At 38.8% G+C, this 14,983-nt stretch overlaps 1 protein-coding gene across 1 annotated transcript in view; it reads right to left on the bottom strand.

The window, feature by feature from the left end:
• AGBL3 (AGBL carboxypeptidase 3) overlaps window positions 1-607 on the bottom strand; it is a 1,419,881-nt gene extending 1,419,274 nt beyond the window's left edge. Inside the window, exon 1 of the mRNA XM_044087180.1 lies at window positions 354-607. The gene's annotated coding sequence lies outside the window, so the exon portion shown is untranslated. The remainder of the gene's footprint in view (window positions 1-353) is intronic.
• Between the last annotated feature and the right edge of the window lie 14,376 nt (window positions 608-14,983).

The following is a 14,983-nucleotide window of genomic DNA, read 5'->3' as shown; positions in this document are numbered from 1 at the left end:
ACTACTACTCCTCCTCAACAACAAATATTTAAAAATATTCTAGAACTTGATGAAGCCAGTAGCTACATTCACAATACGCTGTTTTCCTTTAATTCAGTTTTCAGTTCATCTCTCCGTTCTTTGGAGCTAGTTAGCTATGCCATGCTGCGTCCCCCTTAGATATGCTACGCTATACTGTACTATTATATGCCCCCCCCCCAACGGTGGCATCGCTATTAATTGCTAATATTATGTATTAATACCACCAATATTCTTAACTTTTCAAAAATCGCGAAACTCCATGACCATTACTTGGTATCAGACATGATGTCACACCAAAACGTATACAAATTATGGTACTTGTTGTTACACACCTTGCATACACCCTTCTCCTGGCCTCAGGTGATGCTGCGCCGTCTCTTCTGATTCATCTGCCGTAATTCGCGCTCTTCATTTCTCTTCTATAGCAGTTTCTTCGCAGAGATTCATACATTCTAACTCCTATTACGCTTACGAATAGGATAAAACACGGTCATTTAACTCCCTACGTAATCTACGGATTACATAACCTGGCACAAAGTACTCCTCTTCCCTCAGAGTGCAAGTTTTACAGATAGTTTACGTCGAGCACGAGTTACCAGGGCAACTGCAGTCATTCCACATATCGCGAGATTTCTTGGGAAAGCCTGTATTGTATAGTGAGAGGAATTAGTCTAAGTTTAGATCTTTTTATATGTCTTCTTATTATATCATTCATGTAAATGTGCTCACGTTGGATATTAAAGCAAGTTTTGTTAGAGTACAGGAAATTATAAATCGAAAACTGCAGTAGAACAAGCGAGCAGGCAGGTTACGCACTTCACACACCAAAAAACTTAAATAGAAGTTCAGTAAATTCATTCCCGAATTCAATGAACTTCTTCAGAAGTACGGTCAATTAAAAGCATGACATTAAATAGGAGTACCATAATGTCGTGTGACTGAAACATCCACTGGGAATCTTATGACAATTATCCATTTAGAATTCCGATACCAGCTGAAATAAACAGTTCAAGTGTACTATAATACGTGAATAAATGTTATGAATGTAATAAATATAATACATAAAGAACATGAAAAATGCATTAACATTCGTCCATTAAAAGTTTCATTGAAAAGATTCAGACTGTAAATTAATCAATCAAAATATTTAAGCCTTAAATGTGAGTGAAACAACAGGAATCGTTTAAACCCAGGAAGCTCATGCCATTCAATGTAATTTGCCACTTCAGTTCACATTCGTCTAAATGCTCATTTAGAATGAAACCACAAGGATCATTTTGTACTCGCTCCTCTACTAGAAAATGGAACTTAGGTAAAAATTAAAGGAGCGAATTTATGAACATTTGCTTGACATGAGGAAAGATAGGAATACCAATGTTTTGTTTACGCATACTAAGGAATTAGATTCACATAAGTTCCGTTTTCTAGTAGTGGAGTAAGTGCAAAATTATCCTTGTGGTGTCCTTCCAAATTCCTGTTTTATTCACTTTTTTAATGGAAGAATGTTTAATGCATTTTTCATACGTTCTTTATTTATTACGTTCATAACATTTATTCACTTATTGTAGTATACATATTTTGTTTATATCAGCTCGTATCATAATTTTAAATGGATAATTCTCATAAGATTTACAGTGGATGGTTTAGTCACATGACTTTATGGTAATCATATTTAATGTCAGGTTATTAAATTTAGTTCTGAACAAGTTCCATTGAATCCGGGAACGAAAGCGCTCAACTTCTATTAATTTTTTTTTTTTTTGGTGTGTGAAGTGCCGTAACCTGCTATTTTGTTGTATTACGTACAGTTTTCAGTTTATTCGTTTGTATTGTGCTGTTTTGGGATTCTGAGTTTGTTAGAGTACAGGAAATACATGTCTACATCATTATATTTCTTTTAAAGGGCGTATTTCGCTGGGGTTTTTCAAAATTACTGCCCAGTTCAAACGGAATTGCCCCTTTTGTGTGTTAAATTTTAAGGCATTGGCTGCTGACATCAAGCTGCCAGGACTTTACAATAGCCTTCCGTCTGCACATGTATTCAGTGATGATTTGTTTGGTATTTTGACTTAAGTTTGCTAGTCAGAGGTATATTATGTTAAGCTTCCAGTTTTTAGAAGTTCTGTGGTATATTTTACGGTAATTATTTTATTTTATTAAAATCGTAAGCATCGCCTAGCTGTATTTCGCCTCGAGAAACATTTCCTGATTTTGTATCATGAAATTTCCCTGTCACCATTGAATGGGCTTGTCAATCATTCGGTGTTAGCATCTAAGCAGAATGCATGCCTCTCAACTGTACAGATTTTTGCAGAATTGTCAGATTTTCCCTCTTATTTTTGCACTGTTTCTCATAGAATTGTGCTTTTTTCTGACAAATTATTGAAGAGTGAAGTTAGAAAATAATGGTAGATATTTGAGATTTAGACGTTCTACCTTTCAGACTAATGCAAAACCTGTTATTCTATCAACTAAGTTTTTAAGAGCAATATTTCAAAATTGCCCATGTTTTTGAGCTTTTGTTCCCCGCCCCCCCATTATTTATGACTTTTTCCAGATTTCTAGCTCTAAGAGGTTGAGAGATATGATGGTAAGTAATGCAAACTAGTACAGTTTCATCATCAAAACATACAGCTGAGTGAGTACAAAGCAAACCTTTTAATCCTGTTGTGATCTAGCATTCAGCATCTCACAATCGCATTTTGACAGACACTGGCCCACATTTGGCAAAGTGAAACATGAAAGCTATGTGTACCTCTCAACTTTCCAGATTTTCACAGAATGTCCAGATTTTTGCCTCATATTTTTGGTTTTTTCCTCTTAAAATTTGTGGGTTTCTAGAAAATTATTGATATTTCAAGTCACTAAATAATACTGAATGACAGATATTTGAGTTACAGATTTCACATCCTTCAGGAAATACATAATAATTCAAAACTTACTTATCCTATAGACTTTCTAAATTTATACGAACAATATTTAAAGTATGTCCCTATTTTTGGGCCATTATCCCCCCATTATTGCTAGTTTTGTCCAGATTTATTGTACTGAGAAGTTGAGAGGTATGTATTTATAATTATGATAGGTAAGTTGGGGGAGTCCAGCACAGGAGTGTATTCTGCCTTATCTAGATTTATATGATTACACTTTTTTCCTTTGCAGTCCAGCGCAGCAATGTATTCTGGCTTTTCATAAATATGAAAACATATGTTTAATTGTATCATTAGCAATGCAAATAATACTGATTATCTCTCAAGATATGCAAGATATAGTGCAAATATTAAAGACAGTTTTCTTCAACATCTAAGGTTTCACCTAATGTCATGCAACAGTTTGTAAGTCACTTGTTTTTTTAAAATATTAAGTACATATGTAACTATTGCTTATTTTCATAACAAACAACTAGCTATATTTCCAGTATAGTGTGATATAAACCAGCATTGACAGTGAATTGACCTGTCCCCCACATGGGTGTTTCACACTATACACCTTGTGATACCCACCACTACTACCAATATGTGATGGCCACCAATATGTGTCATCACCACGCTGGGCCAGTAATCAAGAAGCCTGAATCCTCACAACTAACACTGGAGAGGGACATGCACTTGAAATACAAATGGATACACTCAATATTTACAGATACAGACCTCTCTGCATCAAGTACACTTTCCCTTAAGGGCACACAGGGAACACATTCAGCCCAGGGTCTGGATGTCTCTATAGCTGTCTCCCTCCCAATAAGACTCCTCACTAGTAGAGCTGTAGGGTTAGGTCCTCAGCCGAGTGTCCAAGTCAAGTCATCCAGCACCCTCTCTGTAAACCCAGTGTTTCATGTCCCTGCCTCAAGTAGCTGACACACACACACTCTTTAAGATTTAATTTTCACACACACACACGCACACACACACACACACACACACACTCTTGAGAAAGGCTGCCACAGATTACCCACTCTACCACCTTTGCCCAGACTATAAGGTAGATTCACTGCCACAAGTCAGCACTATAAGGCTCTTAACAAACGGTGTCCAATTATACTGTGTAACATTAATACTTATACAAATGGTAGTGGTTCACCAAGATGGCTAGGTCTTCTGGACAGGCCCACACAGTGTCACCAAATAAATATAAGTACTCTCAAAGGTTAGATACTTTCTAAAAGGACCAGCCACAATAAGAGTTTTAAATGTATTTAATAATAAATAATAGAACATGAAAATACTGAATATATATATTCATAGTAAACCACAGAGTTCAGATAACGGGACATATTGAAAAGATCATTGATGGACAGACTCAGACAAATAAAGAAAAGCAATATCTAAACTAAGCTTCACTATGTTCCTGACTGAATCTAAAATAATGTTACTATTCCCTAGTTCAGTTATTTACTACCACAAGGCAAGATGCTGTGGGTGAGGCTCTTTCTAGTCAGGCTTCCCAAGCAGAATACTCAATCCTCTGATAATTCTCGTTATAATATCTAAAATATAATTTCCAAGAGGGTTGCAAAAATGACCTCAACTGGTCACCTGACTCTAGGTTCTCACAGTGTTCCCCTGTGAAGCTGAGACAGGAAGTTAGCACAGGCAGTCACAATACACATCCAAATGTTTATGGCAGTGCCTGAGGCCTTCCCTCTTTTCACTGAGCTAATGGACAAAGGCTGTTCTCCAGACCCAGCGACTCCAGTCCTACTCAGCACTGTGGGGTACCTTTTAAGGGTTTAACAGCTCATTTATATTTCCCTTATTTTTCTTAAAGTTAACCTCTGCTGTGCTAGTATCCTCTATTAAAACATATACATTTAAGTCAGCTACAATACTACATGTACATTTCTCTTCCTTTCAGCAAGGTACACTGTTGATACATTTCAACACAAGCAAAGCTCAGAAATACATTTTCAGTGCAAGCATCTGTACAAAATCTGTTTGATATACAAATGACATACAATTCTAGTACATTTGTAACACAAGCATCTTGTATAAATCAGTTTGATATTCAAAGGACTGGATTATTCTTTACAAAACTCCAGCTGGCTATGCTGGCACTTGCCCATATCATCACACACCTCAATAAAATATAGGTCTTTTAGTTATGAAAATATGAACATAAATATGAAAATATGAAGAATAAGTGGCAAACAAAGATTACGTTTTCCACTCTAGGACATCCTAGACTAGTAATCTTAGTGTCATTTTGCTAATAACTCCTTGCCCATTCTAGTACTGCCTATTATTAGCTTTCAAATCACTTAGTTAAAGAACACTGACCCAGAAAAGTTCTGGACACCATAAGGAGGTATGGGTGTGAAGTGGAAGCATACAATAAAAATAATAAAAAAAAAGATTAAAAAAAATGCGTCACTCTACAAAGTAAAAAATAAGGAAGAAGAGTGAAAACTTTGCAAAAGAAACACAGACAAGCTAATTTCAGACAAGAATTTGAGGTTGGTTTTGCTGATTGTGATAAAGGGGTACCAGAAGAAGTAGCAGGAATCAGCAAAGCCAACCTCAAATGCTTTTTCTGAAATTGGCTTGTTTGTGTTTCTTTTGCAAAATTTTCACACTTCTTCCTTATTTTTACTTTTTAGAGTGACTCAATAAAAAGCATATTTTTTAAATTTTGTTTTCATTTTTTATTTGTTAGTCTTTAAGTAAAATATGGTCCCAAACTGAAAGGAATTAACTCTGCATTTCATTCACAATGTCCCCAAAATTGGTCATTTTGCTATGCATACATTTTCAGGCACCAGAAATAATGTGCATTATAATTTTGGCAGCTCTGCCACAGTGTAAGTTCTCTCCTCCTCCAAGGCTGAACATACTGCACACTACACCAGCCCCTACTCCCCACCCCTTTGCAAGGCAATAGTAACACTTGCTGTCATTGCCTGATACTCTTCATCTAAGGTCATGAGTTTGTGCTGCCAGTGAGAACCTGTGATGGCACAAAGTACACAGATGATCGTCTCATGTTCCTTGCAGTAAAATGTTAAGCCCTGCCCATGCTCCTGACATTTCTTTCTTTCAGCAGTGGTCCAGCACTTGCTGCCACCTTCATCATCAGACTGAGGGCTCACCATTTTTTCTATCTGCTGTTGTTGCTGTTCCTCTGTCTCTTTTGGGGGAATGGATGCATTGAAGTCCTGGAGCTTGTGGTAGCAAGTATCATTTTTTTGATGGTGCTCTTCTGTGTGCATCTCACAAAAAGCGAAGCTGCAGGTGTCACACATCTTGGTAGCCCTAGGCAACTCCTCATCTGGATCACAAGTACCATTGTGGAGCAGTAGGTTGTCTGTACTTCTTTTACGACTGCTACTATTGCTGGTGCTGATACTGTCAGCCACACTTGTGTGTGTGTGTGTGTATATATATATATATATATATATATATATATATATATATATATATATATGTCTGCATATCTCTATGTTATTCTGAATGTATCTTAGAGGTTCATAGGCTCATAAGTTATTACTAGGATAACTAGCCTTGTGGGCCATTTTAAGCCTAGCTAATTACCCCACGTGAGAATCAAACCCTGCACCTTATGTCTGTAAGGAAAAAACCTTAACCATTAGGCCAACCTCCCCCCTGACTCGAACCCAGGACCTACTAAGCTTTAGGCCACGACTCTTTCTACTTAGCTTTGTGTGTGTGTATTGCCTCACTAATGACACATGGACAATATTTTACTTAAAGACTAAAATATTCTCCCTGTGTCATTATTACAATGCTTTTTATTGAAATTGGCTTAGTGAGACTGAAACACAGATGGACAGAGGGATAGAGAGACAGAGCCACAAAGCCATTTTCAATAAAAAGCATTGTAATAAATTCTAATAATAATAATAAAAAAGTTGTTTTAGGCTTGAGTGAGTTAAAGCAACTGCAGAGTAATTTTCAGGTGCTTCTGTAGGTACCATGTGGCATTAGCGTAATGTTTGCCCAAGTGTCTGTTTTAAAATTCACTTGAGCTCTATAGATTGGGAGTTTTACATTGTTTCCTCTGTATCTGACTGTTTAATCACTGAAATGAAGAAGTAAAGCCTGTTTGCACATACCTGTACTTTGTTTTCAGTTGTTACTTATTTGACCACTTTACTCTTACACATAGTAGCAAAATGTCTCATTTTGTTGCACTTTGCCTTTTACTTTGCACTAAGCATTGTTCTGACTCTGCATGCACATGGTTGTATTGGCAACATATTTCCAGCTTACACTCGCTCTTTGTGTCACACACACATTTGTTTTGGCCATTGTCATACTTTTGTAATTGCTTTACATAGATTGTACTTACTTCACCCACAAGTCCCACAATATAAATCTCAACACTCTGACTTTTAATTCATTCATAGAGGTGAACTCTTTGTATAGCCTTTTCTAATGTTACATTTGGTTCTAACTTTAACTTTTGCAAAACATCACTGTCAACAAAGTCTGTAATAATTCTGTAATTGTTCGTCTTTAAAAGCCCAAATGCACAGTTTTCAGCCAATTCATATAATGCCTCACAAACTTTTCAAAAGATTAACTACTTCCTTGTACACTGTTGTAAATATGTCCCTTCATTTATTACATTTCTTGCTGGCACAAAATATTCATCCAGTTTAGCTAATAACAGACTCAAACATTATGCCCCCCTTAACAAAAGTTAATATTTTTTATAGATTGGTTCAGCCTCTTTGCTCACAGCATAAAGAAAATAAATTAAGTGGAGTTCTTGTTCTTCTTTTTCTAGCTTGGATCCTATTCTAAACCATGCAAATATCTGCTTCCAAATTGGTCAGGAAAATGGCTGCAAGCATTTGAAATGCTCTGGTGGGCTGAATTCCATAATTTTGCTGGTCATTGGCTCTGTGTTGTTTGTTAGACATTTACTAACACTCTTATCTTGCCAAAATGGCCTGAAACTCATTAGTCATATCTTTCTAAACTATTGACACTGCTTATGATTTTCCAGAGTATTTCTGTGGTCTTCAGTGGTGTTGTTGGAATTCAGTTTGGCTATTTCAGTCTAAAAAAGGTACATTTGTGTACACTTACCATAAATGTATATGTTCAAGTGTATTCACTGTTGCAGTCATTACATTTGGGTAATCTGCTTGCAGGTTGCCCTCAGTCAGCCTGATTAACAAAGTCTTGGGTCCTGCGTCAGTTGCTGTCCCTTCTTCCATGACGTCAGGTCATCAGGGGTATAAAACATGCAGCTGACATCATTACATCAATTTTTCTTGCCCCAGATGTCAGGTGCCCCCCAATGGGAAGCAATTAAATATAAAAGCACAAATATATACCTCCAACAAAAAAACAAATACACCAAAAAGGCTTTTAAGCATAGTAAAGGAAAGTAGAGGTATAGCCAAAAGAAGTTAGGGGGCAGGAGGGAGGGTAACCAGGACTGCAACAGTGAATACACTCGAACATCTACATTTTTGGTAAGTGTACACAACTGCACTATGTTCCTCATGTTTCACTGTTGCAGTCATTACATTTGGGTAGATTCCCAAAGCTATGGTTGGGAGGAGGAGTTTAGATAGCATTAGGTCCAGCTATAAGGTCCTGTAAGACTGCAGTGGCAGAGCCAGCTCTGGACTTAGAGAAAATTGGCAAATGATAATGCTTGGTGAAAGTATGTACAGAACTCCGGGTTGCAGCTTCTAGGATGTCCCTGGTAGGAATGCCTCTGAGAAAGGATGTAGAAGTAGATACAGCCCTAGTGGAGTGAGGTCTGATCCCCTGGGGGATAAGTTTTCCATGGTGCTTATAGCAGAAATGAATGCAATAGCTTATCCATTTAGAAATGGTTTGCTTTGAGATAGCCTTCCCCTCTGCCCCTGCAGCAAATGCTACCAACAGTTGCTTAGATTTCCTTTGAGGTTTAGTCCTGTCCAAGTAGAATCTAAGTTGTCTGTGCACATCTAAGGAATGCATTATCTGTTCCCCTTTGTTCTGTGGATTGGGAAAGAAGGTTAGCAAATGAATGGACTGATTAAGAGCCACACTGGATACCACCTTGGGCATGAAGCATGGATTGGTTCTGAGTGACACCCTGTCCGCATGAAAGATGATGAAAGGCTCCACTGCCATAAGGGCCTGTAATTCAGATACCCTTCTAGCTGAAGTGATTGCTAAAAGGAAAGCTGTTTTCCAAGAAATAAATTTTAAGTCTGCAGTAGCAGCTGGCTCAAAAGGAGGTAGAGTGAGTTTCTCCAAGACAAAGTTAAGGTCCCAGGCTGGGGTTGGAGCTCTCCTGGGTGGTCTCAAATTTTTGGCCCCTCTGAGGAACTGCTTGAGCAGTGGATGAGCAAAGAGGGGAGGTTCTGTGTTATAATGAGCTGAAATGGCTGAGGCGTGGATTTTAATGGAGGAAAAAGACAGGCCCTTGTGAAGCTTCTCAGTTAAGTATTAATAAATCTAATGTAAATTGGGCGCTGCTGTGCTCATCCTTTGAGATTGGTTCCAGGCACAGAATCCTTTCTATTTTTCAGCATAAGATTTTCTAGTACTAGGCCTCCTTGCCTCTAAGATGACATCCATCACAGGTTTGCTGAGGGATGGTAAAGGAGAGATTAAGTAAATAGCCAGGCTGCAAGGTTCAGTGTTGGAAGCTGAGGGTGCAGAATCTGGTTCTCCTGCTGAGACAGCAGGGAAGGAGTCTGAGACATGTGCCATGTAGATAACCATGACACACTGCGCAGGAGGGGGTACCAGTGTTGGCGCTGCCAGTCTGGAGCAATCAAAATCATCCTTGGTTTGTCCTGTTTGACTTTTAGTAGTACTTTGGAGAGCAGAGGCAGAGGAGGGAAGGCATAGACTGATAGGTATTTCCAGCTGAAGGACAGGGCATCCACTTTCCAGGCTTGTTTGTGGGGAGTCCTTGTGCAAAATTTGTCCAATTGGTAGTTCTGGGGAGAGGCAAACAGATCTATATCTGGGCTCCCCCATTCCCTTGTCAACATGTTGAAAATCCTTGGTTCCAGTTTCCACTCGTGTGGGTCATTGAGGTTTCTGCGTAGTCCGTCTGCCAGTGTATTTAATTTTCCTGGCAGGAATTGAGCATGTAGGTGCACTTGGTAGTTCAAGGCTGTGTTCCACAATGCCATGGCTAGTCTGCAGAGGGGGTAAGAATGTGTACCCCCCTGCTTGTTTATGTACCACATAACAGTGGTGTTGTCCGTCTTTACCATTAGTTGTCCTGGAAGTATGTTGTCCTTGAAGGCTGTCAGAGCATTCTGTACAGCCAACATTTCTTTTTGATTGATACGCAGGTGCATTTGACTTGGGTTCCATTTGCCCTGAATGCACTTCCCTGCCAGGTGAGCCCCCTCATGCATGGTCTGATGCATCTGTTGTTAGGGTTTGGGCGGCAGGCGGCGGTGTGAAAGGTAGTCCCTTGTTTTGGTGGCAGGCCTCTGCCCACCAAAGGAACTCTAGGCATAGGCAAGGAATGATAGGAATCATTGTTTCTAGGCTTTGAGAATGTTGACACCATAGGATTTTTAGATACCACTGTAGTTTCCTCATATGCAGTCTTGCATGTAGAATTAGAAAAATGCAGGAGGCCATGAACTCCAAGGCTTGCAGTATTTGTCTTGCAGATAGCAGGGTGTTTGTGGCCACTTGTTTGACATAGGTTGTCAAATGAATTTGTTTTTCTGGTGTGAGGTAAGCCATCTGGGAAGTTGTATTCAAGCTTGCTCCCAGGAATGTAAGTTGTTGACAGGGTACCAGTTGTGATTTCTTTTCATTTATGGTGTTCCCCTGACAAGTTAGAACCCTTTTTACAAAGGCCAGATGATTCAAAAGTATGTCCTGGCTTTCTGCCTGAATTAGACAATCGTCCAGGTATGGGTATATTTGAATACTTCTTTGCCTGCAAAATGCAATAACTGGAGCTAGGCACTTTGCGAATACCCTGAGCACAGTAGATAAGCCAAAGGGCAGTGCAGAGAACTGATAGTGTGTGTAGCCTGCTTTGAAGCATAGGTATCTTCTGCAAGATTCCCTGATTGGGATGTGCAGGTATGCTTCTGTTAAATCTAGTGTTGCCAACCAGGTGTCTTTGCCTAGCATAGGAAGTAATCGGTGAAGAGTCAACATCTTGAATTTTGGAATCACCAGAAAGGTGTTTAGAGTAGACAGGTCCAGGATAGGATGCCATTAATTGTCTTTTCTGGGTACCAGGAAAAGTCTCGAGTAGAAACCTTGTCCCTTTTCCTCTTCTGGTACCAGTTGAATAACCCCCATGCTTAAAAGAGAAAGTATGTTTTTGGGCCTCTGCCCACTGATTTGGGGTAGGTCCGGCCACCCACTTGGTGTTGGCAACATGCGGAAGTGAAATCTGTATCCCTGGGACACATATTTAAAACCCATTTGTCCTGGGTAATGAGTTCCCAGTTCTTTGCATGAAGAGCAGTCTTTCCCCCCAAAGGGGCAGTCCGAAGGTAAGTGCTTGGAAATTTTAAAAGGAAGTCATTGAGACAGTTTTTCCACAGAGGGGAGTCTTATTATTCCCAGACTTGGAAGCAGGGACGTCGGGAGGCATACGCACTGTACTGATTTCAGTACAACTTATTTAAAAGGGGGGTAGCTTTTTTAAAGCTTCACGTTTTCACGCTTTACTGCACGATGACGTCAGCTCATCCAGTCGGAAGCTCACCGCGCATGTATTTCCGGCCGTTTTCAAGCGGGAGGATTCAAGCGTTATGTTGGATGTACACGAGCAGGAGGTCGAAGCAGCTTCAAGGACTTTAGTTAGAACCGAGTGTTGGATGTACACGAGCGGGAGGTCGAAGCAGCGTCAAGGACTTTATTTAGAATTAGAACCGAGGGTTGGTGAGTAATATGAAGAGAGAGAGTGTGTGTGTGTGTGTGTGTGTGTGTGTGTGTGTGTGTGTGTGTGTGTGTGTGTGTGTGTGTGTGTGTGTGTGTGTGTGTGTGGAATATATGTGGATATTGACCTAATTCTAAACTTTCAATCCTTGCATTTTAGGCAAATGTTTGCCAAATGCCATGGGTTTCCACTAGTTGCTTGAAGAGGGTAAGTATGGCATTCAGTACTACAAGAATTTTAAGTTAGAGTACAGAAAATATATTAACTGCAAAACTGCTGTATCACGAAATATCTCTCTACGCTGAGGTACAGCAATCTTGAGTTTTAGTGTATATGTACTGAGGGTAGGGGAGAGCAGGCTTTATATCATGGGCTTTCCTGAAGACTTGCTTTCCTGTAAAAAAGTGTTTTTTGATGTCTAACAGAGAGTTTTGAACTTTGCTGTTATGTTAAGATGATTGTGTTTTCCTTTTTTCTGAGTTTTATTGCATTTAATGGCATAAAAATTTGAGTATTGCACTCGCATACTTTTATTACTCTGAGTTTCATTCTACTAGTCACATGGGAGTTTACAGCCTGTGTACTTTTGCTGTTTTCATTTCAGAAACATTCATTTAGAAAATGCAAAACATTTTATTTTGAGTTTCATGATTTTGCCTTTACTAACTCTCTCAAGAATTCAACTTTTGCCCTCCAGTTATCTTAGAGTTTTGCAATCTGCCACACATCAGTTTTGGATACTTTTTGAGGTAGCTTTTGCATTCTACTGTATTTAGCAGGAGTTACCATGAAATGGGAACTTTAATTGAATCTCATAGTCACATGCATTTATATTCATAGTGCAAGAGTCAGAATAGCACATAGTAAAATTATAGCTCAAAAGGCTCTTGTAGAGAGATACAAAAGAAAAAAAAATACGCCAATGGTAAAAGAATGAAAATGTATACCTTTATATGAAGTGTAGTGCAGAACCCTATCTCTACTCTAAAGGTCAGGAGTACATGATTTAGTCCTCCGGATCTAGAGTCAATATCAGTGTGGCATTTGCATATCCTTCCCATGTCTTTATAGACCTTGTCTAGGCATTGCGTTTCCTTCCATCTATAAAATCATACCACTTTGCCGGTGGCACAAAACTGGTCAGAGATATTGTGTTTACTTTTGCCCTAATGACCTACAGAGTGTGTGTGTGTGTGTGTGTGTGTGTGTGTGTGTGTGTGTGTGTAAATGCCCCAGGTGGGATGTACTGGTGATTACTCATGGTGGTGTGGTAGGGAATACCTCAGGCTTGAACCCTGTACCTTGTATGCAGGTGTTAAAGACCTGAATTCCCTACCCACCACCATTTGTAAAAAAATTGCAGATTTTTGCCTCATACTTGATCTGATCAATATCTGTATCATATCTGTGTTTTTTAAATATTGCAATGCTTGAAATTTGATGGTGCAGTGTTAGTAACATAGCATTGATGCCTCACAGCTATAGGTTCTTGGGTTTGGTTCTTGGCTGAGGTGCCTTCTTTGTGTGTGTGGGGGGGGTCTGTATCTTCTCCCTGTGTTTGTGTGGGTTTGCTTTTGTGTCCTCCCATGTTACAAAGACATGTCTGCATTATTTTTTCCTGGGCCTCTGCTGAAAATTGTTTTTTTATTTTGTTCCAAGTCAAACTGTCCTGATTAACAAATTGACAGGCATTTAAATTTCAGACTTCAGGTTTCTGAATGTTTACTTCCTTACATATTTGATGGTGCAGTGGCAGTATTGTTGCCTCACAGCTATAGGTTTTCTGGTTTGATTCTTGGCTGGGGTGCCTTCTGTGTGGAGTTTGCATCTTATCCCTGTGTTTGTGACATAGTAAAACAACTTTTTATTCTAGCAATAAATATATACTAACTTTTATAGCAATTTTTTTAAGTTTATGACTATTTGAAATTTGTCCTTATTTTTGGGACTGTAATACCCTGTTATTGGCTTTGTCCAGGTTTTTTGTGCTAAGGTTGACAGCTATGGCAAGAACTGAATTCACTGAATATGTTTGAGGGCTGTATTCCCTCATTACTGGGTTTGTCCAGGTGTTTTGTGCTAAGAGGTTAACAGCTATGGTGAGAACTGAATTCATTAAATGATAGCCATTTAAGTTTCAGTCTTCCTCTCTTTCACAAAGCAGGTGATTTGGCATAGTGGTATGTTGTTCTGACTATTTTGCACAGTGACCTTGGCAGTAAAATGTATGATGGTAATACAGCATTTTATTCTAGCAGCTTTCCAAGATTATACAAGCAATGTTTAATGTGTTCCTGTTTTTTGCCCTTTTGACCCACCCCAACAAATTTGGCTTTTTCCAGACTTCTTGTGCTGTGAAGTTGAGATGTAGTTGAGTATTGCATAGATTTTACAAGGAGCTGAGAGCTGCAGGGGAAGAGAAGTTTAGTGCTGATTATGCTAAGTCTGCTCACATTGCTAGTAGCACAAAATGTTGTGTACTTGCTTTTAATGCAGAAGGTTGTTGGTTCTACTCCCATAAGGGGTGAATGCTGCTGTACTGAAAGTTAAGACACTAACTATGAGCCTGTTATCAGTTTGCCATCCATTTCCTATTGCAATATTACTAGCTTATTATTAATGTAATTTAGGCAATTTATTCCTCAGAGGCATCGGACACTTTATTTTTCGGTGAAGTCATGAAATATAAAGGTGATTGCTTGCAGCAACCTCTTCATTAGTTAGATTTATTTAACGTGGAATTATTTAGATGACTTTTTTACTACTTCAGAGATTGTGCATATTATTTACTGATAATGGTGGACTGTAAAAGTTTGACTAGACTTTTATGATGGAAATGTTCTGAATTGGGCAGTTTTGTTTCATTGTTTACTGGAAAAATGTTCAAAGCAATAGGAAGGTGTATCAAAGAGCACATGTATGTTTCATATGCAAGGGGCCTATGATTTAAAAGCAGCCCAGAATTAATTTTTATCTGCCAAGGGTAAATGTATTTTTCTTTGAATGTGGGTTTTAATGTTGTTTCAATGAATGTGAGTTTCAAGGGCAGAGAAGTTTTAATGCCAAGTTTGTTTAGCAGATGTTTTAGTGTTTGTGCTGTAAAATGCAAAATAAAACTTTC

The sequence above is a fragment of the Protopterus annectens genome, chromosome 11.part0 (assembly GCF_019279795.1).
Source record: "Protopterus annectens isolate FY-2018-M chromosome 11.part0, PAN1.0, whole genome shotgun sequence".
Classification (NCBI taxonomy): Eukaryota; Metazoa; Chordata; order Ceratodontiformes; family Protopteridae; genus Protopterus; species Protopterus annectens.
The sequence above is the reverse complement of the archived record's forward strand: the minus strand, read 5'-3'. Positions and strand labels throughout refer to the sequence as shown.